Below are 23,377 nucleotides of genomic sequence, written 5' to 3'. Positions count from 1 at the left end.
GAAACACAAGTCTATGGTTGGTAAAATCTTATGCTCTTGGTAGTCCTTGGACCACCTGTAGTCTCTTGTTGATTCCTTTACCTTAATCTGTCCCCTGCCTTTTGTTTCCTGCTGGGACCTGACTGATACACCTTCCTTTCTCACCTACTTGAACACCTGTCTCAGGCAAGCATTCTTCCATGAAAGTGACAGAAACTTATTTTGAAATGTCTTAACTGGAGTGAATTTATTGACACACAAAGCTGAGAAGTCAGTTATCTAGATTCAGACATGGCTGGATCCAGGTGCTATGGAATTATTGACTCTTCTTTTCACTATGCTGGCATTTTTCTTAGCCCAGCTCTTGTGGTAGAAAGGTGGGGAACACCAATTTCAGGCTGACAGTTCTGCCACCTGAATGACCATAATGAAAAAAATGATTATTTTTTCCCCAGTGGAGTTCCAGCGGAAGTTTTGATATTCACTCTAATTGGTGAGGCTTAGGTCACATGTCTATTTCTGGAGTGGGGCTGGGGCTGGGGGGTTTGAAGGTGGGAGGAAGGTGAGCCATGGACAACCACTTCTCCAGCACATGGACTAAGTAAGAATGGGGGAAGCATATTTTTCCAATGGCAAGCAAGGACAAAAGAGAATTCTAGGCAGCTAAAGCCAAAAGATGTTTGATGTGAGCCTGAACCCAGTTTATTGAGCTGTCTCAACTTCACAGGAATTTTCTTCCCCGTTCTCCTTCATTAACCATGCTATGTCGAGCCCTCCTTGCCTGTTACTTAATGATGTCTTGGCAGATTTAATTGCTTTCTAGTTACTGTCAGTTATGAAAATCAATCCAGTCCTGTTTAAAGTTCTGTTTCTATAAATGTTTCAAAACTCTTCCTGACCCCATGTGGGCCAGACCCTCACGTGAGGAACTCGGAGGATGAGTATGCATGTGTGTGTGGGGGGGGGGGCAGTGGTACGGAGGCCACTCCTACCACTTTGCACTTTTCTAGGCTCTGACACATCTAGAGTCAGGGATCTGAAGGAAAAGTGACAGGAAAACAGTGGTCATTTAAAGCAAAGAGCCACTGTTGGCCAAGGATGAGCTGTCCCTGGTCCTGAAATGCTTCCGTTGGAGGTTACCATGGCTGCTTGTCTGTGTGTAGAGGCTGTGGTTTTCTTGGGTATTCGCTCTTATTGCAAAAACCTCTACTACTGAGGATGACTCAGAAGGGGGATCCAGTTTCCATGCCCCTCCCTTCTGCACCTGAAGCATCTCTACAACTCCTGCAGCCTCCTTGAATCTCCATACTCCTTCACATAAAAGCTCAAGAAGCCCAGAAGGTTTTGCTGTGCACTCTGAGGGGCTGTGGGACATCAGGGTAAGGTGAGGGTTGCTTCTGTGATCTTCACAGACCCATTGCACACCTCTTCCATTTTGCCATGCTAGAGCTGGTATTTCATCAAGCTTTTCACCTTCTGATAAAATATGTACATGGATCTATGTCTACATGCACTTCCCCTCCAAAACTCAAAACTCAAAGGACTCATGTCAGGTTCCCACAAGGAACCTCTTACGAGGTTGTGTCTTAGAACCATATTGGGACTGAAGGTCTTGCAGCTCAGCAAGACCTAACCAGGGAATAAGCAAGTGTTTGGTAGAGAGGTGACCACAGACTCATTTGTGCAAACTTGCACACTTAAGAGGTTCTGAGAGATGCTACCAGCTATGACTGTGGGACAACAGGAAGATCTGCCCCAAGCAAACCTAAGGCACATTTCCCTCCTATTATCTCTAAGCGATTCTTCTATTTTTTATTTTTTTATTTTTTATTTATTTTTGGGACAGAGAGAGACAGAGCATGAACGGGGGAGGGGCAGAGAGAGAGGGAGACACAGAGTCGGAAACAGGCTCCAGGCTCTGAGCCATCAGCCCGACGCGGGGCTCGAACTCACGGACTGCGAGATCGTGACCTGGCTGAAGTCGGACGCTTAACCGACTGCGCCACCCAGGCGCCCCACTAAGCGATTCTTCTAAATCTCCCCCACCCATGTGGTTTTAGGGAGAGAAGGGTAAAGCTCCCATCTCCATGGGAAGGGGAGGAAATTACTTCTTACCTAAGCCCCACATTCCCACTCTATGACCCCTCTTGATAATCCTGATAACTTTCTCTTTCTTTCCTAATTTTCTTTTTTAATTTTTTTTTAATATTTTTTTCAACGTTTATTTATTTTTGGGACAGAGAGAGACAGAGCATGAACGGGGGAGGGGGGGCAGAGAGAGAGGGAGACACAGAATCGGAAACAGGCTCCAGGCTCTGAGCCGTCAGCCCAGAGCCCGACGCGGGGCTTGAACTCCCCGACCGCGAGATCGTGACCTGGCTGAAGTCGGACGCTTAACTGACTGCGCCACCCAGGCGCCCCTCTTTTAAAATTTTTTTAATGTTTTATTTATTTTTGAGACAGAGAGACAGAGCATGAGCAGGGGAAGGGCAGAGAGAGAGGGAGACCCAGAATCTGAAGCAGACTCCAGGCTCTGAGCTGTCAGCACAGAACCTGATGCAAGGCTCGAACTCACAAACCACGAGATCATGATCTGAGCCGAAGTTGGACACTCAACTGATTGAGCCACACAGGTGCCCCTTTTCTAATTTTCATCAGAAGGAGGGGTCAGTCAGGCAGCTGATCTGAGAAGCACTGCTCCTTATGTCCGAGTAAGATCAACTGGTGCTTCTTTATGGCTTCCTAGCTCTCTTTAGATGTGTTGGAGTGCCATTTATTCAGCTTTGAGACCTTCACAACAATTCTGGGAAACCAAGAACAGCCTTGCTTGGCATGTACCAGCCATGTTTCTCAATTGCAAGCAATAACAACAAAAACCTTTGGCCAATTTAGTAGAAAGTGAGTTTATCCAAAGACATCACCTACCCTAAAGGCCTCTGGGACAGCCAGAGAACCAGTGTGTTAGCTACATCATGAAATCACACCACATAATTGTTCCTGTAGCACTGATGACACATCTGTCTTGCTCCATGGCTGTGCTGGCAGAACCCCTGCTATCAAGGCCACTTAAAACACAGTGTAGCTGCTGCCCACCCCCTTGCTAGGATAAATCCCCCCATATCCCTGCTGCTTTGTATGATCAGCTGTCAAATCAAAACCTGAGGGCGCATCTGACCGCTGGAGCCTGAGTCCTGTGCTAAAGTCCTGGAACAGACTGTGCCACCCCAGTTTTTAGTCTCCAGGGTGGAAGGCTGGCTCTGTGTCCCCGGGTGAGTGTTTCTACAAGCCTAGAGAGAAGATTCAGATGCGGTGTGATCGAAAACCATGCAATGTCTACTTGCTTAGGGTGATTGGCTAAGAGATGGCTCCCTACGGTATCAGGTTCTAATCCCTGGAATCTGTGAACATGTCACTTGATATGGCAAAGAACCTTCGCAAATGGGATAAATTGAGATGGGAATTACTGTGATGAGCACTAAGTCATGTATAGAATTGTTGAGTCATCATGTAGTACTCCTGAAGCTAATATAACACTGTATGTTAGCTATACTTCAATAAAAAATGATATGGGGAGATTACCCTGGCTTAAGTGAGTGGATACTCATGTAATCCCAAGGGTCCTTGTAAGAAGGAGGCAGAGGGAGATGTGAAACCTAAGGAAAGAAGTTGTAAGGCTATGAGGACAGGGCCATGAGTCAAGGAGTGCAGGTGACTTCCAGAAACCAGAAACAGCAAAGGAAAGGAAGCTCCCATAGAGCCTCCAAGGAACTTTGGTTTTAGCTCCATATGTCTTCTTGTGGACTTCTGGCCTCTAGAACTGCAGGATAAATGTGTGTTGTTTTAAGCTGCCATGTTTGTGGTAATTTGTTACAGTGGCCACAGGAAACTAACTTAACCAGTAAACATTTATGGATTGAACAAGAAGGAAGAGAGTGTTTTCTGCCCGTGGGCAGGCACACCATGGCTGAAAACAGAGGGGTCTGGGGAGAAGGAAGAGCTGCCCCCACCGTGCAGCCAGCAAGGGGCTTCCAGCTGCTTCTGCTGGAGAGAAAATAGTCTGAAAAGTACCCTTCTTTTGGCCTTTGTAGCCTTGGAGTTTAAACAGTAAGCGAGAAGGATCTTTCTAAACCTCTCTTACAGCAGCCAAAAACAGACGTGTTTGGAGGTAAGAAACCACTTACAGGCCCATGATTGAAAAACAACTCATGCTTAGGGACTTAAGGTATCTGGAGAAAACAACAATGTTTAGAGAGGAATTGTGGAGGAAATAGCTCTTAGATCAGCTGGAAAATTCATCACACACTGTTCCCATTCCATTGGCAGTGATTTGTGCCTCTCTGCCAACCTCTTTTGGGGGGGAAAGTCCCCTGCGGTTGGAGGAGGTGTCTCATTGGGAGCTCTGCAGTGCAAGTTCCCTGAACCACCATCAGACTCAGCTACTCTCTCCACTCCATCCCGTTCTCAAGGTGCCATGGGAAGAATAGTGCGATGAATGGTTTGCTGTCAATCGTAGGGGGTGTGAGTGGAATGGGTGCAAGCTGGGAGCCACAGAAACACTGCCACGTTCAGCTTCACGAAGATTGGTTCCAAAAATCCAAAAGGTATTAATGTCTTTCTCCTGCTGCTTATAGAATTACCTCTTTAAGAAGTATCCTTTAAAATGGTGGCTCCAGGGGCAGCTGGGTGGCTCAGTCAGTTAAGCATCCGACTTCGGCCCAAGGCATGATTTCACAGTTTGTGAGTTCAAGCCCCATATCAGGCTCTGTGCTGACCGGTTGGAGCCCAGAGCCTGCTTTGGATTCTGTGTCTCCCTCTCTCTCTCTGCCCTTCCCTTGGTCGCACTCTGTCTGTCTCTCTCTCAAAAATAAATAGACATTAAAAAATTAAAAAATAAAATAAAATAAAATAAAATGGTGGCTCCACTTTGGGTGAACTGTGTATTGGAAGAAAATGATCAAGTCTTAGGTCTAGAAAAGAGGGGTCCTTGGGAGCTTCCTGGTCCTGGGCACTGCCTCTGATTTCACTCTGCTGTCCTCTCATCCTATTAGAGTCTTGGTTGGCACCATGCATTTTTACATTAAACCCATTTATCTTCGTTATAATGAGGCAGTGAGCTGTATAATCATCTGCTTAGTGTCTATCCGCCTTCTTGGAATGGAGTCTCCATAGGCAGGCCTGTATGGAGGCCTTGTCCACATGGATAGCCCCTCCCCATGCCCACCCTATTTCTGCAGTATTTCACGTTTCCCTGCTCTATTTTCTTACTGCAATCATTCCTTTTTGAAACATTCAAGTTCATTTATTTGTTTGCTTGTTCATTGTCTGCGCCCGTTGGCCATTAGAATTCCCTGCACACTGTCAATACCCCTGAGTTATTTTGTTCGCTGTGTATAGAGGGGTGAGGAAGTCTCCTTTCTCCGACTTTCTGTTTCATTGTGAAGGGAAATCCAAATAGGATGGCACCCTGGCCTCTCCCCCTCACTTACTTGGTGGGTGACTTCTCTAGTTAGTTTGTGGAAGGAACTGGCCTTGCAAATCTCCCCCTTTGTGGTCTGACTGTAAGGTCTCTGTAAGGTCACCTGTAAGGTCTCTACCCTGCAGGGGACTGGGTGCTTGCATTTCATCCATACCTTAAACTGGGATCTGGATTCTGCTCCACTCAGGGTTCACTATTGTAAAGTTAATTATAGAAGCACTCCTCCAAAGTAGCCTCTATCAGCGATGATGCTGATATTCCGCTCTTCCTCCGATTAATCCTGTTTCTACAACTTTGTAGTTCCAAACTTGGTCAGAGGACAAAGAGGTCATATGTTGGACCCCTTTATTCCCTTATACACACCTCAATAGACATCCATCCCCAGGGCCAAGAAAGTACATGTCACATAGTGGATACTCTATTTATTTTCAGTTTTTAAATGAATGGATATATTGGGGAGCCTGGGTGGCTTAGTGGGTTAAGCGTCCAGCTTCAGCTCAGGTCATGATCTCACGGTCCGTGAGTTGGAGCCTGACAGAGGGCTCTGTGCTGTCAGTTCACAGCCTGGAGCCTGCTTCGGATTCTGTGTCTCGCTCTCTCTCTGCCCCTCCCCCATTCACGCTCTGTCTCTCTCTGTGTATCAAAAAATGAATAAACATTAAAAAAAATTTTAAATGAGTGGATATATAGACAAATGAATTTGATGCATATTATAACAAGTTACAGGCAGTAGTCCTTGTAAATATTTGCTGAGATAGCTCATTAAGTTAGCCAGATGTCTGTGGAATCCCTACTAAGTGTGCATGTTTTTCTGGTCTGGGTTGTCTAGCCTGCATAGTTAACACAGACCTTGGGGATATTGCTAGGTCTGAAGGGACTGAGTTAGGCTTGGAGTTTACTCATGTTTGTGACTTCAGCAAATGTCATTACCAACTGGAACTTCAATCCTACAAGCCAACAAACCAATGGGATCCATAAATCCACTCAGGGTTCACCTTAACCAGAGCCCTCAGCTGACTTACCCAATGAAAGGGGAAGGAAATGAATCCTGGTCTTCTGCACCATCCCACATCTGTGTTTGCCTTTGCCAGATATGAGAGGTTTGACTCTTAAGAATAATGATTTTTCTATGCTGATTTCGAATGGCATTGCCAGGCTTGACTTTAATTGTCTTGATGATCCAAGATCAACAGGGATTTGGAATTGATTATGTTGGTAGATAAATCAATTTGAATTAGATTATTTAAACAGCCACAAGCATGTATTCACGTGTATCTATGTGTGTTCAAAGTTCTCTTGATTTAAAGGTTTGGATTTCTGGATGAGCCCGTGGCAGAATACCACTGAGGATGACTCCATCTACGTGACCCCTGTCTCAGTAAGTGCATTTCTTAATTGATGGATGGGTCTTGGTGGTGCTATTTGCAAGGACAGGCTCTTTTATTGGAAAGGATACAGATGTGCACTAATAGGAAATTATGGATCATTTCCTTGAAGAACTCTCTTTAGAATTTCAGGAAATGAGTATTTGGGGAAATGGAATTTAAGATGTTAAAGCAGGTTCTCTATGTAATTGGAGACTTCCTAAGCTAGGCATGAAGCTTATCTAACATGTTTGCACCCTTTGAATGAAACATAGGTGCAATTTCCAATTTTTTGTTTAACGTGTTGAGAGACAAAGATAGAGCATGAGTGGGAGAGGGGCAGGGAGAGAGGAAGACACAGAATCCAAAGTAGGCTCCAGGCTCTGAGCTGTCAGCACAGACCTAATGCTGGGCTCGAACCCACAAACTGTGAGCCACCCAGTCACCCTGCAATTTCCATTTTCATGAAGAAAATGTAAACAAAACAATTTTTGTTTATCTGTTTGCTTTTTAGAGTTTGTTAGAGACTTAATGTTTATGCCCCACCCCAGCCAATTCCCAAAATATGTTGAGATTCTAACCTCCCAATGTGATAGTTTTATAAGTAGGGCCTTTAGGGAGTGATTAGATTGTGAAGGTGGAGACCTAATGAATGGGGTTAATGCCCTTATCAAAGAGACCCCTGAGACCCTCTTCACCCCTTCCTCCATGTGAGGACACAGCAAGAAGATGCCGTCTATGAAACAAGACTCAGGCCCTGAATCTCCCAGCACCTGGACTGGAACTTCCAACCTCTAGACCGTGAGAAATAGATATTTGTTATTTAAGCCACCCAGTTTATGGTGTTTTTTGTTACAGCAGCCCACCTGACTAGCGCAGTGTGCATATATCCCAAGAAAGTATGCCAATTACATCCTCTAGTTTCCTGATATTTAGGGATGCAGAAATCCACACTCAGCTTTATGTCTGAGGCATTACGGTAAATCTGTCAATATTTCAGTAAATAAACAGCCATTTCAGGAAATGGCCCTCCAAGATTGACCATACCTGAGGAAGCGTCTGTGGTAGACTGGCCAGGGGCCCCTCCACCTAGGGGTGGGACCTGAGAGTGTGCACTGTGTCTCTCTTCTTTAACCACCTGGCCAGTACTTGGAAGGGATTTCAACTGCTGTGCATGGTTTTACACCTTGCTCTACTGACGGAAAGGCAGACATATAGGAGGTGGTGCTTCAAGGGGACAGATGATATTTGGTGATGGTGTGTGTGTCACTGAGGAAGTAATCCTGGAAACCCCCTCATAGAAGACTTAGGAATCTAATTGACTTAATTACAGGATGGAAGGAAGGGAATTACCATGCACACGCCGAGAGGGACCCAGATGTCACTTTGAATCATTTTGCCTCCTGGTAACTGTTTTCAAACAGGAGAAAGGAAGGGCTTGAAGCTTAAACAAAAGCAGCTCAGCTGGAAACAGATGTGCTCACTGACACTATGGCAACGTGAATGCACCAGCCACAAATGACCGCAGCCAGCTCTCTGCATCCCTGGTGAGCTTGCATTCAAGGTCAAGTTAACAGTACACAACATCTTTCATCATGTGTATTGACAATGAGTGACAGCCAGCTATGGACTAGCGAGGCAGTCACAGACGTGGATCCTATGAGCAATCAAAAGGGATTAATGGGTTTCTGCAGTTCTGGATTTCACTTATGTTGAAAACAAATATTTTTAAGTACCTGGGAGTATATTCCAGGATAAAGGATATAGATACAGACATATATGCATGCATACTTATATACGTATATACATACATGCTATTTTCCAAAGTGGATTTAATTCTACTTCTTTTTCCAAGCATCAGACTAAGGCTTTGCAGAGTGTTGACAGAATAAGAAAGGGGCCCACACACCATTTGAATAAATCCAAGTGGAACTCTCTAATCATTCTTGACCTGTCCTGAGAGGACATAGCTCCCCTATTTTACTTTGAGAGTGTCAAAACCAGGCCACCATAGGGATAAAATGTTTCCCACAAGACTATTCTAGAGGTGATGAGATTAGAACCCAGACTACCTGAGTGGTTGGTTAGTCTTTAATTCAGTCTCCATGGCCACACCATTCCCCAGAGGGTGACCTTTCACCAGGAATTGCCTGGTCAGTCAACTAAAAAATTCATGTTCCTACCATTTAATGTAACACAGCTACTAGAGGACGGAAAGTGAAATATCCCAGGTGCTACTGCCACACCATCTGCCCACAGCATCTCTGGAGGTGCAGGCGTTGATGCACTTGAGCATAAATGGGTCTTCCCCAAATGGGAGAACACCTGCCTGTAAGCTCTGGAGTCTTATTTGGTGCTTTGCCAGATTAAGTCCTTCAGGATTAAGGGCTCTGTCTTGCTCATTTTTGTCCAGCTCAGTGCCTGGCTTTTGACAGGATAAACTAGCCAAGGGAAGTTTCTAGTGTAACATTCAGTAAGTGACTTCTAAGGTTGCAACTCTTGTGCCCACTTTGTCTGCCCTTGGGACCTTTGTAAATGTTGAAAAACATGAACGATGCAAGATAAGATACAGACCAGGTTTCTGACCTGCCAAAACTCAATATTAATTTAAGTAGAAGTAGATAAGACGGAGTATTTATCTGGGAGACCATGGAGGTTATCTTACTTGAAATATTTTCTGTTCTGTCGTGTTCTACTAAAAAGAAAGAGAGACAGGAATAGGAATTTCTCTCAATAGGCCTTTGAGTAATTAATAGAGCCAAGGGACTCTGGGGTGCAAAAGAACACATGACCTGGTCCTGGCCTGCAGGAGACTTGGTCCCTCAGAGGAGGTGGCCGCCCACTCATCCTGGCTCACAATGTGCTGTAGGTGACCCAGAACAAGGGAAGTCCAATTAGAGAGCTTAGTTAGGAGAGCACAGAGGAACTGGGTAATGTGGCTGTGGGAATCTAAGAATACCTCTTGGAGGAGATGGCCTTTTGACTGAGCCTTAAATAGGTGTCATTTGGGCCTCTGAGGGAATTCAGGAAGGGCATTCCAGTTGGTGGATCAGTGAGGGGGATATAGCCATGGAGTCAGGTCATCACAAAGTAAAGCATAGAAACTGTTAGATGAGAGCATAGCCTGGCCGGATAGAAGAAACAGGAGGTTGACTCATTAACCCAACCATCCCAGACCACCCCCTGTGTTCTGGCCCTGAGCTGAGGATTGGAGAGGCAAAAGCCAATAAGCAGACATGGTCTCTTCCCTTATGATGCTTACTGTTGAATTGGAGAGTCAGAAAATAAAAGTACATAATTGAAGTACAGTTAGGAATTGCGTAGGACTCTGAAGGAACATGAAAACAAGGTGTAGTGATTAAAACCATGCCAGAAGGGGGACCCCTTAGGCAGAAGCCCTGAGAAGGTGACCGACCAGAGAAGCAGCACAAGAAGCCAGCCATCTGCTGAGTATAGAAGAGAGGACCCCAGGCAGAGGGGCTCCCAGGAGGTAAGAGAGAGGTGACATTTACGAAGTTCATGAATCTGGTGCCACAGAATCACAGTGAGCATAAGGAGGTGTGGCCCAAGATAGAGCCGGACAGGGGACATGAGCCCACAATGACCTTGTAGTCACAGGGAGAAGTTTGGATTTTGTTTGAAGTGTAATGAGTGTCACTGCGGGACTTAAGCAGAAATAAGGATGATTTTTCTTGTGTGTTAAAATGTTCGCATGAGATTTTAGGCAGAACATAGTTCGGAAAGGCAAGTGTGGAGGCAGAGAACTTTGAAAAGCTTTTGCAGGAGTCTGGTGAGTCACGGAGGTGGTTTGGACTAGCATGATGGCCATGAGGAAGAACACACTGGGGAGTTAGAATTGATGAGCCTTGCTGGAGGGTTGAGTTGGGGGTTCACCGGGAAGAAGAGGGTGACTCTGGGCTTCTGGTTCCAGAATTTGGTGTATGACTGCATTGCTTACTAAGATGGGGAAGATGGGGTGTGGCTGGAACAGGTGAAAGCATTATTGGGTTCAGGATCTCAGCCCTGAGGTAAAATGCCCCAAAGACAGTGAGGCCAAGGTATGTGTTTGGAGCTATTCAGGGCAGAGGGCTTCTCTGGTGGGGATAAAAATGGGAGTTGTATTGTAGAGATACTACGTAAGGTCATGGGATGAGCTCATTGAGACAGGACATATAAATAAAGAAGAAGAGAGTAGACTGAGAAAGGCCAATGCTTAGAAATCATAGTAGGAGGACCTGTGGCCATGACTGAGAAAGGAAAACCAGAATAGTGAGGAAAACTAAGGCAGTGGTGTTTGCACATTGAGGGACAGAAGGAAGAGGGATAGATGAGGAAGAAAGGAGCACCCGTATCACTCTGCTGAGAGACATGCAAAGGGAAATGGAAATTCTTCCTTTGCTTTTGGTAACTTTAATACAAGTCTTTGGAGGAGACATCCTGTGGTAGAAGCCAGGTGGAAGGTCTTGGGAGGCACCATATGGTGAGAGGTAGGGAAGAGCATGTAGATACCATGCTGGTGTTTGGGTGTGGAGGGAGTCCAGAGGAATGTGGACAAATGCCCTTTATTTTTTAAGAAGGAGCTTACTAGAGCATGTTTTATGCTAATAGAGCAATGATCAAATAGATTATTGGTGCAGCACACAGGGAATACTCTAAGGAGTGAAGTCCTCCAAAGGTGGAGGGACACGTCTCACTTTGTAAGAAGAGGGAAGGGAGTCTGGGGGATGTAAATTCTGCCTAGACAGATATAGGAGTGCCTGTCTGGAGGCTCCTGGGAGGCGAGAACATCAGAGAAGTGAGAGTGTGGTTGAAAAAGAGAAGTGAGGAGAGGAGATGGTTGTGCCAGAGGCTAGGAAAGCAAGTGAACTAACCTGAGAACCAACACAAGACTCCAGCTGAGGGTTTCTATCGTGAGTTTAAAGTGAGCCAGTGAGCCAGTCTTTTATTTAGATTTTACCCCCCCCCCCCCAGCAAATTTCTGCCTTGTGGGCATAGTCAATAAGAAGATTGATGATTGAATTAATCATCCAGAGTACAATTTTGTTCTGAGTATGGAGGAAGAAAGTCAAAAGAAGTTAAAGTTATTTGGAAGACAGTGCTTATAGTGATGGGCCACGGAGTCCCAGTTGGAATAGAGTGAGAAAGGGAGGGGACTAATTCAGTGGTGACCTCTGAGGACTAAAAGACGATTTTAGTGGAATGCTTTGATCAAGAGAATCAGAGATCTAGGTTGGAGAGTGGCCTTGATGACATCACAGTTTGGCCAGCCACTCTGTAATCCTCATCAACACCTCAAGGACATCCCCAATAAGCATACACTCAGTAAAGACAGTGGGTTTGCCATGCACATGCAGCTGCAGGATATATCCTCAATCTTATCAAACTTCTGAGCAATTGCAAACTTCTGAGCAGCAATTTTGCTGCTTCCTAAGCCCCTTCTCTGCATTTCCATTGACTGGGGACCTCAGAAACACACAACACTTCTATTGTTGAACTTCATCACAGCCATGACCAGTTTTCAGTTGGACGATTCTACAGGCTCCAGTCTTATATCGTTCTTTCCAACACCGGGGAAAGCAACAGCACCTGAGATGCATTCTTTGTCTTGGCCAACTCCTGTGGTCTCCATCCAATGCTATTTAACCAGCGCAGCAGTTAAAATCTCAAATCATCTTTACTGCTGTTGCAGATTGTAGCAGCTGCCTGAGAATGATCTTACCTCCACATGATTAGTAAATGATGAATGGTTCTCTCCTTTTCCAGCACTGTCTCTGGAGGGTATTGATGGCTCAGAGAGGGGAAAATTCCAGAAAATATGGTATCCTTAGCCACACTGGAGTAGCCTTGTAAAAATCAATCTATAATAGTAAAAACATGATCTATGAGGGCAATAGGCAACGGGAGAGAGAATGGTAAAAGTCGCTGGAGAAAGATAAAATTGACATCACCATGGGAACAGAAGGTACCATAAATGCTCTCATAACCGTCCAGAATCCTGCAAGTGTTGCTGGCCACTTCTTCGCCAAGCCAACGTGTTGGCTGTTTGTCTTCATCCCATATCAGAATAGTCTAGACAAGATTATTTTGGTTGAAGTGGCTTTCCTTGCCAGTAGTGGGCAGTTGGCACTGTGGCCACACTTTCTAGTCAGAGAGGAATGTACTATTTGAAGAATTGGATTTTGGCTGAATAAGGGCCAACAGTTTCCTTCTGAATTAAAGAGAAAGTAGATTTATTAGGGACAGGTCTTCCACTATAGAATTTCTCAGCTGTTTAAGCCAAATTGCCCTAAAGTCAGATATAATAAACAGCGGTTTCTACCTAGTGAACATAAGGTGAGATCATAGTTGTGCTGAGTTGGCACCATTGTTTTGGAACCTCAAGTTCTGTTCTTAGATTAAAATCTTTAATTCCAGGGAGAATATCTGCTTTGTAAAATTAGTCGATTTCTCTAAATGGACTGTGAAAGCTAATTTTACATGCCAACTTGATTGGATCACAGGGTGTCCAGATATGTGGCTAAACATTATTTTTGGTTGTGCCCAAAGGTTGTTTCCAGATAAAATTAGCATTTGAATCAATGGACTGAGTAAAGCAGTTTGACTTCCCCAGTGCAGGAGGCTGTTATCAAACCTGTTGAGGGCAGGAATAGAACAAAACAGCAGAGGAAAAAAGAATTTGTCTCTTCCTGCCTCATTGCTTGAGCTGGGGCATCAATCTTCTCTTGCCCTTGACACCTGTGGTTCTCAGTCCTTTGGATTTGGGTTGGAAACACACCACCAGCTTTCCTGGGTCTCCAGCTTGCAGATGGCAGTTCCTGGGGCTTCTCAGCTTGCATAACTGCATGAGCCAATTCCTTATAATAAATCTCCTCTTATATATATATATCCCATTGGCTCTGTTTCTCTGGAGAACCTTGACTAATACATGGAAAAGTTGCCCTGGTATCAACAAGAATGTTCAGAAAGAGAAAATACTTTCATGGTGTTGCCTTAGCTGGGTCACATTTATCAATTTCTGATGGTTTTTCTTTGCTTAAGGAGACTATGATCTTCTGCGAGATGGCCCTGCCTTTTAATTTGGACTTCTTTCCACCTTTTCCTGCGTATACCCAGGCTTCAAGTAAACTTCACACCTTCTTTTTCTTCAAATCCAATATTTGCTTTTCCAACTCCATGCCTTTTCTCTCAAAAACACCTCCACTCATAGCAAATACCTTCTCTAAATGGAAGTCTCTTCTGATCCCAGATGTATTCACTCATTCATTCATACAGCAAATATTTACTGTGCACCCTCCACATGTCAGGCACTTTGCTTGGACAGACTTTTCAGAATTCCCATAGCACTTGGCAGAATGCTTAAAATATTTAACAATTATTTTATGAGTGAATGAATAATTGTGTAGTGTGGTTTTAGTTTGTTAACCCTTCCCGTTTGCTTATAAGCTTACAGGCTCAGTGCATATGTGTTGCTCCTACTCCCCTGGAAACATAGTAGGCAATGGATTCATTGTTAAAAATTAGGCAGAGAGAGCACTGAAGTCCATTAGGTCAGTAAAACTTCATCTGTTGAATTAGCCATCACCTAAAGTAAAAATAATCAGGCCATATTCACAATCAGTGAATAGTACATGGTTCCCATTCTTGCTTGGTAATTCACTGTTTGTGACAGCCAACTATTCTAATATCTTCTATTCTCTTCATTCATTACCTGACTTGATTAGGAGCAACCATTCCAATGTCTGTAAGTGTTTAACATTCTGGTCCAGCCTCTTCTGTGAGAGACTGTAAATGGGGTAAATTAGAATATTTCACACAAAGCTAAATAGGACTCCGTTCTGCCATTTTCATTTTGTGGCTGCTGTCTTCATGTGGTGCTAGCTGTCAGTGCTGTGTCTGTGCACCCATTTCAGGAAGAAATCCTTGCCATATTAGCTCCATCAGGTGCATTGTATGGACAGCAAACCCAAGAACTGAAAAGGGCTGCCAACTTTTGAGAGGGACAAAACATACCAGAATCATGGGAATGCAGCTCAAGGAATGACTGGAAGCCATCAATGTGGACAGAAAGCAGCACTTGTCATGTTCAGTAGGTATTTGTTGAATTTATAAATAACCCTACATATCCAAGGTTTTCCTTAAGTCCTTCCTAATATAAGTGTGTCCCTTGGAGAAGAAAGAGATTATTTGGAAAACAAATACTGTGCTTTTATTTTTACTCTGGCCCCACAAAGTGTGTAGAGCCTTAAAGGTGCTTGATGTATTTTTGTTGGATAGAGAAAGCAGTGATTATATCCTCTAGGAAGGTGACAAAGAGGTAAATGTTCTGTTGCTAAAATGACAAGGGCCCTGTATTTCCATTAACCAAATGAAACTATCTCAAATATCTTGAGAGAGCAGAACAGTATGTAATTAAAGGTTGTTCTGATATAAAGGTGTGTCTGACTCCATGCGGGGTCCAGGACAGTGGGCGGGGTTCAATGTTTCAGCTGTCCCGAGGCATTGCTCAGACAGCATGTAATTATGTGTTTCATGCCCCTCTAAGTCAGGTATGAGCCCTGCTTTGCATACCCGGGACTAATTTGTCTATGGGACTCTTAAGCTGCTCCCCACAGGGACAAAGAGAAGTCTCGGTTTTCTCCAGGGTGAATAACATATGCATGCCTTTCCCTAAGAATTTCCATTTCATTCAGAGAGCTTGTTTTCCATATCATGTAATTGGGACAAATGGAAAAACACTCATCTCACACAATGGACACTCTACCTCTTGGCTTTCATTTGACTCACATGGTTGCTCAAAATTTTGAGAACCAAGATCTAACAGAGTCCAGTCAAGCTACAAAAAGATTGTAGCTCATGGTGTAGAGGCTGAGAACCCTCAAGAAAGGTAGGCTTGCTGCACATCGGAAGTGAATATCCAATGGAAAATCTCATTTACTATCAGTTAGGCCACTCAGGCTATGCTTGAGAAAACACTTGGGGACATTATAAAGAAAGAAAAGAGTATCCAGCACTCACACTGGGCCAGGCATAGTGCCTCCCACCACCAGCCAGACTGGAAAACGTCATTATTCAAAAGGTGATTGGAAAACCAATCAGAAGGGTCTTCAGCAGTAGTGGGAAATAATTAGCCTTAGACTAATTGATGTTCTGATCCAACCTAACCAATCTTACAAATCTTCCAGGAAGACTACAAAGGATTAAACTGTTTCTGTGTAAATATCCATCACCCAAAAGGGTAAAATTTATGATTTCTAAAACCCAGTTATAAATTACCAGCCAGGAAAAAAGCAATATATATATGACACATGAGGAAGAAAAAAAATCAATTGAAATTGACCCAGAACTGATACAACTACAGACTTAGCAGACAAGAAAATTAAAACAATGATTAGAACTCCATTCTATGCCCCCAAACAAGTAAAGACATAGAAAGGTATAAAAAATCCCTCAAATCAAATTTCCAGAGAATAAAACTACAATGTCTGAGATGAAAGCTTCATTGGATGGGATAGTCAACCAGACATTGCAAAAGAAAATAATTAGTGAATGTGAAGACAGTAATAGAAACTATCTAAAATGAAACATACAGAGAGAAAAAAAAATAAGAAAGGAGTATCAGTCAGCTGTAGAACAACTTTAGCTGGCCCTACTATATGTGTAACTAAGGTCCCCCCAAAAAGAGGAGAAAGAGGGGTGACCAGAAAAAATAATATTTGAAGAAACAATGGCCAAAATCTTCCAAATTCGATGAAAAGTATAAATCCACAAATCCAAAAAGCCCAACAAATGCAAAGAAAGGTGAAACACAAGAAACATGTGTTAACTAAAGGAATTAAATTAAGGCATATCATAATCAAATTGCTCAAAACCAGTGATGTAGAGAAAAGATACAGGTAGATAGAAACAGATATGTCGTGTCAACATTACCCAAAAGAAAGCTGCAGTAGGTTACCGGGAAATGAAATTCTGCTCAGCTATGAAGAAGAATGAATGGTGGGTGCACAATACACCCGTGAGGCTCAGGATGATGTTGGGTGAGAGAAACCAGACCAAAAACGTGCATAATGTAACATTCCAATCATATAAAACTCTATAAAACACAACAGAGAAACAGACAGCAGATCAGTGGTTGCCTGGGGGCGGGGGATGCAAGGACGGATTATGAGGGGCAGGGCCATGGTGAAGCTTCTGGAGGTGCTGAAATGTCCACTCTGTCAATGAGGATAATAGTTTCAGTGGCATGTACATATGTCAAAACGTATCAAATCGTATGCTTTCAATATGTGAAGTTTATCATATTTCAACTGTACCTTAATTGAAATATGAAAATCATTAAAACATTAATGATCCCCTGCTTCTACAGGCTCTGACTTAATTTGTCTTGGGGGAAGGTGTTATGGACAGAATTGTGTTCCTCCCAAATTCATTTGTTGAATCTGTGACCCCCAGGGTGACTGTATCTGGAGACGGGAACTTTAAGGAGGTAATTATGGTTAAATGAAGCCATTAGGGTGTGTTCCTGATTCAATCTGATTAGTGTCTTTATAAGAAGAGGAAGAGGCAGCAGAGATGTGCGTGCACAGAAAAGGCCATACGAGGACACAGTGAGAAGGTGGCCATCTGTAGCTGAGGAGAGAAGCCTCTGGAGAAACCAGCCCTGCTGGTGCCTCGATCTTTGACTTCCAGCCTCAGAAATTGTGAGAGAATACATTCCAGTTGTTTGAGCCACCTGCTGGGTGCTATTCTGGGATGGCAGCTTGAGCAGACCCATCAGGGGATTCTTGGTAGCAGAGTTTTTATAAAGCTCCCAGGAGACTCTCATGAGTCGCCAGAACTGACACACAATATTAAGCCAAGCTGGCTCCCCTGGGGCCGCAAGGGCGAGATGGACGCTGAGACCAGTGTGGTGTTTGAGCTTGTTGATACTAGCTCTGACTCCAATGTCAAGACTGTGTCAACGGCCCTTGGGTGTCTACTTCCCTTTCTGTGGCAACATCCATACTATATCTACATCTTTTTGTGCAACAATCAGCCAAACAATTTCTTTGTCACAATCAACTTCACCCAAGTGCACAAAGACTCGTGTATGCACTGTGCCGGGTAGGGAAATGGACACTCCTGATGATGAAGGGAGTAAGGCTTGGCCAGAGGAGAAGCGTAACTTCCTGCTATTGAAATTCCATGCCCTCTCACGATATATGGCATTTTAAGCAAGCCACATCTCTTGATGTGGCTGTATTGCAACCAGTTCCTGGATATTCTATTTATTTTTATTTTTACATTTAAAAAAACACTGAGCAACTAATATACAAACTATTGAATTATTTTGAAAACATCCAGGCTTCCAAAATAATTGCAGAGGATTTGAGTTCTAGAATTAAAAGTAGGTTCAGTCGAAGCCTTCAAGCCAAGAGTAATAATTAGTGCATGCACCATAAAACTGGGTTTTAATTAAATATGTCTTTGAATAAGAAAGAAGCTTTATGAAGTGGAGTGCACACAGAAAGCTTTCAAAATGGCACTGATAACATCCAGAGAAATGTCAAATATACTTGAGAAGCTAAAAATGTAACTCATTTTAAAGTGAATCCAACATAGAAGCATGGTAATTTACTGAGACATACCCTGACTTTATTTCATTTATTCTTAAATGCCCCAAAGATCTTCCAGGAAGCTCCTCGAATGGCCACACTGCATCTCACACATCGTCCGTCCCATTTTGCCTCCAGCACCGTGTTCAACTCCAGTGAACACATGGATCACGTGTGCCTCAGTGAGCTTTGTGGAAACACAGAACCGTTTTAGTCAAATGAGTCCTTACTAGAAGGGTCAGATGGAGAGAAGTTAGTGGCTGTCACTTTAGTATTTCATGCACAGAAAGCGCCATTTGTCACCCAGGTACCTTGCTCTGTTATATTGTCTCCGATTAAGATGGTCCTAAATGAATGTTTAATGATGGAACATGGTGTCTCTGCAGATTTAGAAACTGCAAATTAGGTTGGCCATCTCCATCAGAAACATCTGTCTGCTTCCATATGTGTCTCTCGTAGATGGGGAGAGGTGATCTTTCCCTGGGTCCCTGCAGATGTGTGGTTCCATTTGGTGGCTCCTAGAAGTACCGTCCCGAATCCTAATGGCAACCAAGCATTTAAGCTTTGCAAAATGTGCCAGCTTGATTTCCTAATGGCTCCAAATTGACACGCCAGATAGCTGACATCTTTGTGGATGAAAAGTAGAGAAATGGAGGTGGCGTGGCTCTTGTAGCCAGCAAGACACTCACCCCCACGCATAAAGACAGTGCACAGCATCACCCTCTGGTGGCCTGGGGACACTGTAAGCAAGCCCCTCTGCAAAGGTTCAGCCCACCAGCCAGCTCATCCTTCCTTAAGGCAAAAACTCAAGGATAAAAGGAAAGTTAGAACCCTGGGAGGCACTCCCAAGTAACTGGCAAGTGGATTTCTTTTAAAATTCAAAGTTCTTGTTAAATGCACCTCCTATTTAGCAAATCACTTCTGGCTCATTCATACTGCACACAATGTAATACAAAAAAACATCTATTTGATATGACAATGTCTGTGATGTACTGTTTCATACTATGAATAAACAGTAGCTTGCGGCAAAGATAAGGCATTGCTTACACACTAATAGGGACTGGAATTGCCGTGAAATTCTAAATGGACAGTACTTATGGTAATTAGTTAAAAACCACCGACAGAAACAAAGTCCCCAGCTAGAATAACATCATTCAGACTTCAGCCTTCATTAAAACGGAAGCTACTGATTCTTTGGGAAAATGGTCTTTATAATTTCTTACTTATCTTCTAAATGAGAGTAGTGCCTGCAGCTGGCGTAGCGTCTGGATCTCTCCTGCTCCCCTCATGAAGCTCCCCGCCCCCAGTTGTACCTGCTGGTCAGAGACACCCTCTTGGGTTCAGCATGTGGCCCATACCCACCAGTGTCTCTCTGGTGTGTCAGCTTCTGGTCCTCTTGCCTCCCCCCCGCCCAAACCCACCCATCCATTCTTCACACAGACGTGTGGAGGCACTACTATGTCATGCCAATCTCCTTGCACTTCAAATAAAACCCAAATGCTTTTCTGTGGCCAAGGGCTCTTCCCTGTGTGTCTCCAACCTTGTCTTCCCCATCCTTCCCTGTCTCCATGACACTGGCCTTCTTTCTTGTCCTGAAGCTCAGCAGCCTTTCCATGGCCTTTGCCTGGCAAGCCCCACCTCCCCTGGTCCTCTCATGTCTGGCTCCTTGTGGGCTTTCAGGACCCCCTTTGCACCCTTGCCACCCCATCTCAAGAATCAGGTATGCTAAGTATTATCTGCCTTCACAAAGACAGCTCAGTTCCCAATGCCTCACATGGTGTGTGGTACAGAGAAGCCTTCAGTTAATAACGTTGACCAAACTGGACAGGGTGTTTGACAGTGAAAGCCTGTTGGTGCAAGAAGGTCCCCAGGGTGAAGGTACACTCTCACCAACGTGCCCCAAGAGGGGCCACTTCAGCTCCACCACTGTTTTCATTGACAGGGAGGAGAATAAATAAAACCCAAGTTTGGACTGGGATCCTGTCTTCAGATATTGGGAAACTGCTTCTGGTAGAAGATATTACAGACTTGTGAGTTGTTTTGAGAGACTGGTCTCTGTACAGTCATCCTGGAGGCCAGCCATTTCACAAGCTAGGAGATGAAATATTCATAAATGGGCTGGTCTTCCATGAATGCACTCCCCAAAGACCTCAGTGAAGGAGCAGCTTGGCAGTTGTCTTGAAACAGTCAAGAGACAAAGCTCTTTATGCAAGGAATATGTTTTCCTCCATCAGAACAATGTAAAGGGTTGTAGTCATCGGATGCAAATCAGAGTTTCCTAAGAGAGAAGAGAAATACAATGCCTCGTGATGAACATCTGTGTGATGCCCCGGCCACACTCAAGTCCTTGGTCCATTCTTTCTCTGAGGAATTTACATCTTTGTGACTTGGGTACCAAAACCAAGGCTCCCAAATTCCTGCTTCCTTGATGACTGTGTGTGTGTGTGTGTGTGTGTGTGTGTGTGTCTGTCTGTCTGTGTCAGTTGGGCTCTGGAGGCAGAATCTAGCTCACTTATACACCATTAGCTCAACTCAGGTTGGGATGGACAGGGCCTGGCTGTGACCTCATGTGTCAGGAAACTATACATTAATGAATCAAAGTGCGACCAGAGAAGGTGGATTAATATCCTGTAAATAAACGATCATTTTTAACAAACGATTCCTAGAAACCAGTATGAACAACACAAATCAGCCAACAGATAAATTGGCACAGAACGTTGTGGACAATTTATAAGAGCAAATGTGAAAGGCCAAAGCACATGAAAAGATATTTAACCTCAGTTGCAATCCAGGAGCTGCACATTCTCACAATACCGAGATACCACTCTACACTAACCATACTGGCCCAAAACAAAACAAAAAGTAGCTTTGTTATATCAAGTGCTGATAAGGAATCACACATTTTGGAGATGGGTTTGCTAATCACACTGGAAGATGCATACCCTGTGAGACATGACGGTGGTCCCACATCTCAGGATCTACTCTAAGGGAACATTTGGACCTGCTGGCTGCAAAGTTATAGCAAAATTGTAACTCTAAGTGATAGGGAACTGTTTAAACCTTCACCAGTATGGGAGTAGATAAATAATTGTGATGTGCTCACACAGTGAAATGCTATCCAGTGGTTTATATGAATGATTTGTGTGTGTGTGTGTGTGTGTGTGTGTGTATATATATATATATATATATATATATATATATATAGGTGCTGACATGAGTAAACCTGGAAACAACACGCAATGAAGGAGCAAAGGTTACATTCAAAGGGAAGAAAAATAAGCAAAATGAAAAGTCTGAAAGGAGGATTGAAAATCACTACTAATCCTGTATCCCAGATACCATTGCGTTAACCTATTAGCATACCATCTTCACACGTTTACATCTGTACACATGCTTCATGTTTCTTTTCTCCAAAATGAGGGTCACACTGCATTGTATGTGGCTTTACATCTTTTCCTTAGAAGCGACTTCAATGTCACATGCTTTTCCCTGTGCTGTTAATAGTCTGCGAAGGCCAGCTTTTCCCAGGCCTGCTGGATAGACTCCTCTTACACGAGTTTTCATGTCTCAATTGAACTGTGTCTGCACCGAGAGTGATTTTCCACCATGGGGCAGTGGTCACCGTGAGTTCATAGATAAGGAACAGTTGAATTAATTCCCTAAATCCCCACTGGCTTCTAGCAGAGATTAGAGGTGAATTAAGACCAAAAGGACAGTAACTAAGTGATGAAATCTTTGTGAATGATTGGGGGCAGGGGAAAAGAAGGAAGAAAGTTAATTGTATCTGAAAAAGTTCTTAAGAGAGAATGAGGTCTGACAGCGGAGCATGAAGCTTGGCTCCGAATTTCCTGGCAGACGAGAAAAACAGGTGCGTGAGGAGGCATGCAGCTTGAGGAGTTCAGGCAAAGCCCAATGCAGCTTCTAAGAAGAATTTGTCACATGGGTCATCATAGATGACACCATGGTGACCCACATCTCTGATTCCATGTGTATGATTAGTTCATACACTGAGCTGGAAGCCTGTTAAAAGGAAACTATAACTTATCATTTAGTTGCGGTAATCAGGAGTGGAAGAGGAAGTAAGTAGCTTCCCAGGAGGCTGGGATCACAGGGAGGGGAATTATGCCTGCAGAGCGGGCTTGGATGGGAGGGGGTGGGATGCATCTTCAGAATGAAGTCTCTGCCAAGTCCCTGAAGGGATCGTGGTCACTCATCCTGCCCTGGGTCTGTTGTTACATCTTGCAAATCCACCCACAAGGTCTCTTTCACAGGGGAACCTTACCTGGCCCCAGTTCTGCTTCTGCCCTTGCAAAGTAGAACCCATTGGACGTCTGCGTCCCATGCCACATGTTCCCGGAACTGACTAGGACCACCCTTATCACGTGCTTTAGTTTTTCACAAACCCACTATCTCCTCGAGAGCAGAGAGCTCATCTCTGAACTCCTGATAGCAGTTAAGTAATGAGTAAGGTCTGTAGGAGGGAGGGACCTGCTTAGCATGTTTGGGGGCATGAAGGAAACACAGTTTGTATTTGGGATTACAGCCAACCTGGTATTGTTTGTGATAAATGGCTAGATCCCTTCTGGTAAGAGTGCAGGATCTTCAAGACCTTTCCCAAGGGGCAAATTGGGACCAATTAATTGGACAGGACACCTTGTGAGGGTGTGAGTTACCCAGCATCTGTCTGCATCACGGAAGAACCTTTAGAGGACTCCAGTGCATCATGTGATGTTCATGGCATGGGAGGTCTGACTTCCTCATAAAAGTTTTGCAAATGCACCTGCAAACAACACAACAGGTTCGGTTGTGCAAGGAGCTCTTGGTAGGGAATGCTCAGGCACTTGTTCTGGCTGTTCTTTGGAGAAGTCATTGGTGCCCATCCCAGGTGTGTCCGGATTGCCACCACAGAGCCCCTCTGCTGGAATTGAGGGCAATGCTTGTCCTCACGTTTGCTTGATAGGAAGCTC

The sequence above is a fragment of the Prionailurus bengalensis genome, chromosome C1 (assembly GCF_016509475.1).
Source record: "Prionailurus bengalensis isolate Pbe53 chromosome C1, Fcat_Pben_1.1_paternal_pri, whole genome shotgun sequence".
Taxonomy (NCBI): domain Eukaryota; kingdom Metazoa; phylum Chordata; class Mammalia; order Carnivora; family Felidae; genus Prionailurus; species Prionailurus bengalensis.
Note: the sequence above shows the minus strand (reverse complement) of the source record.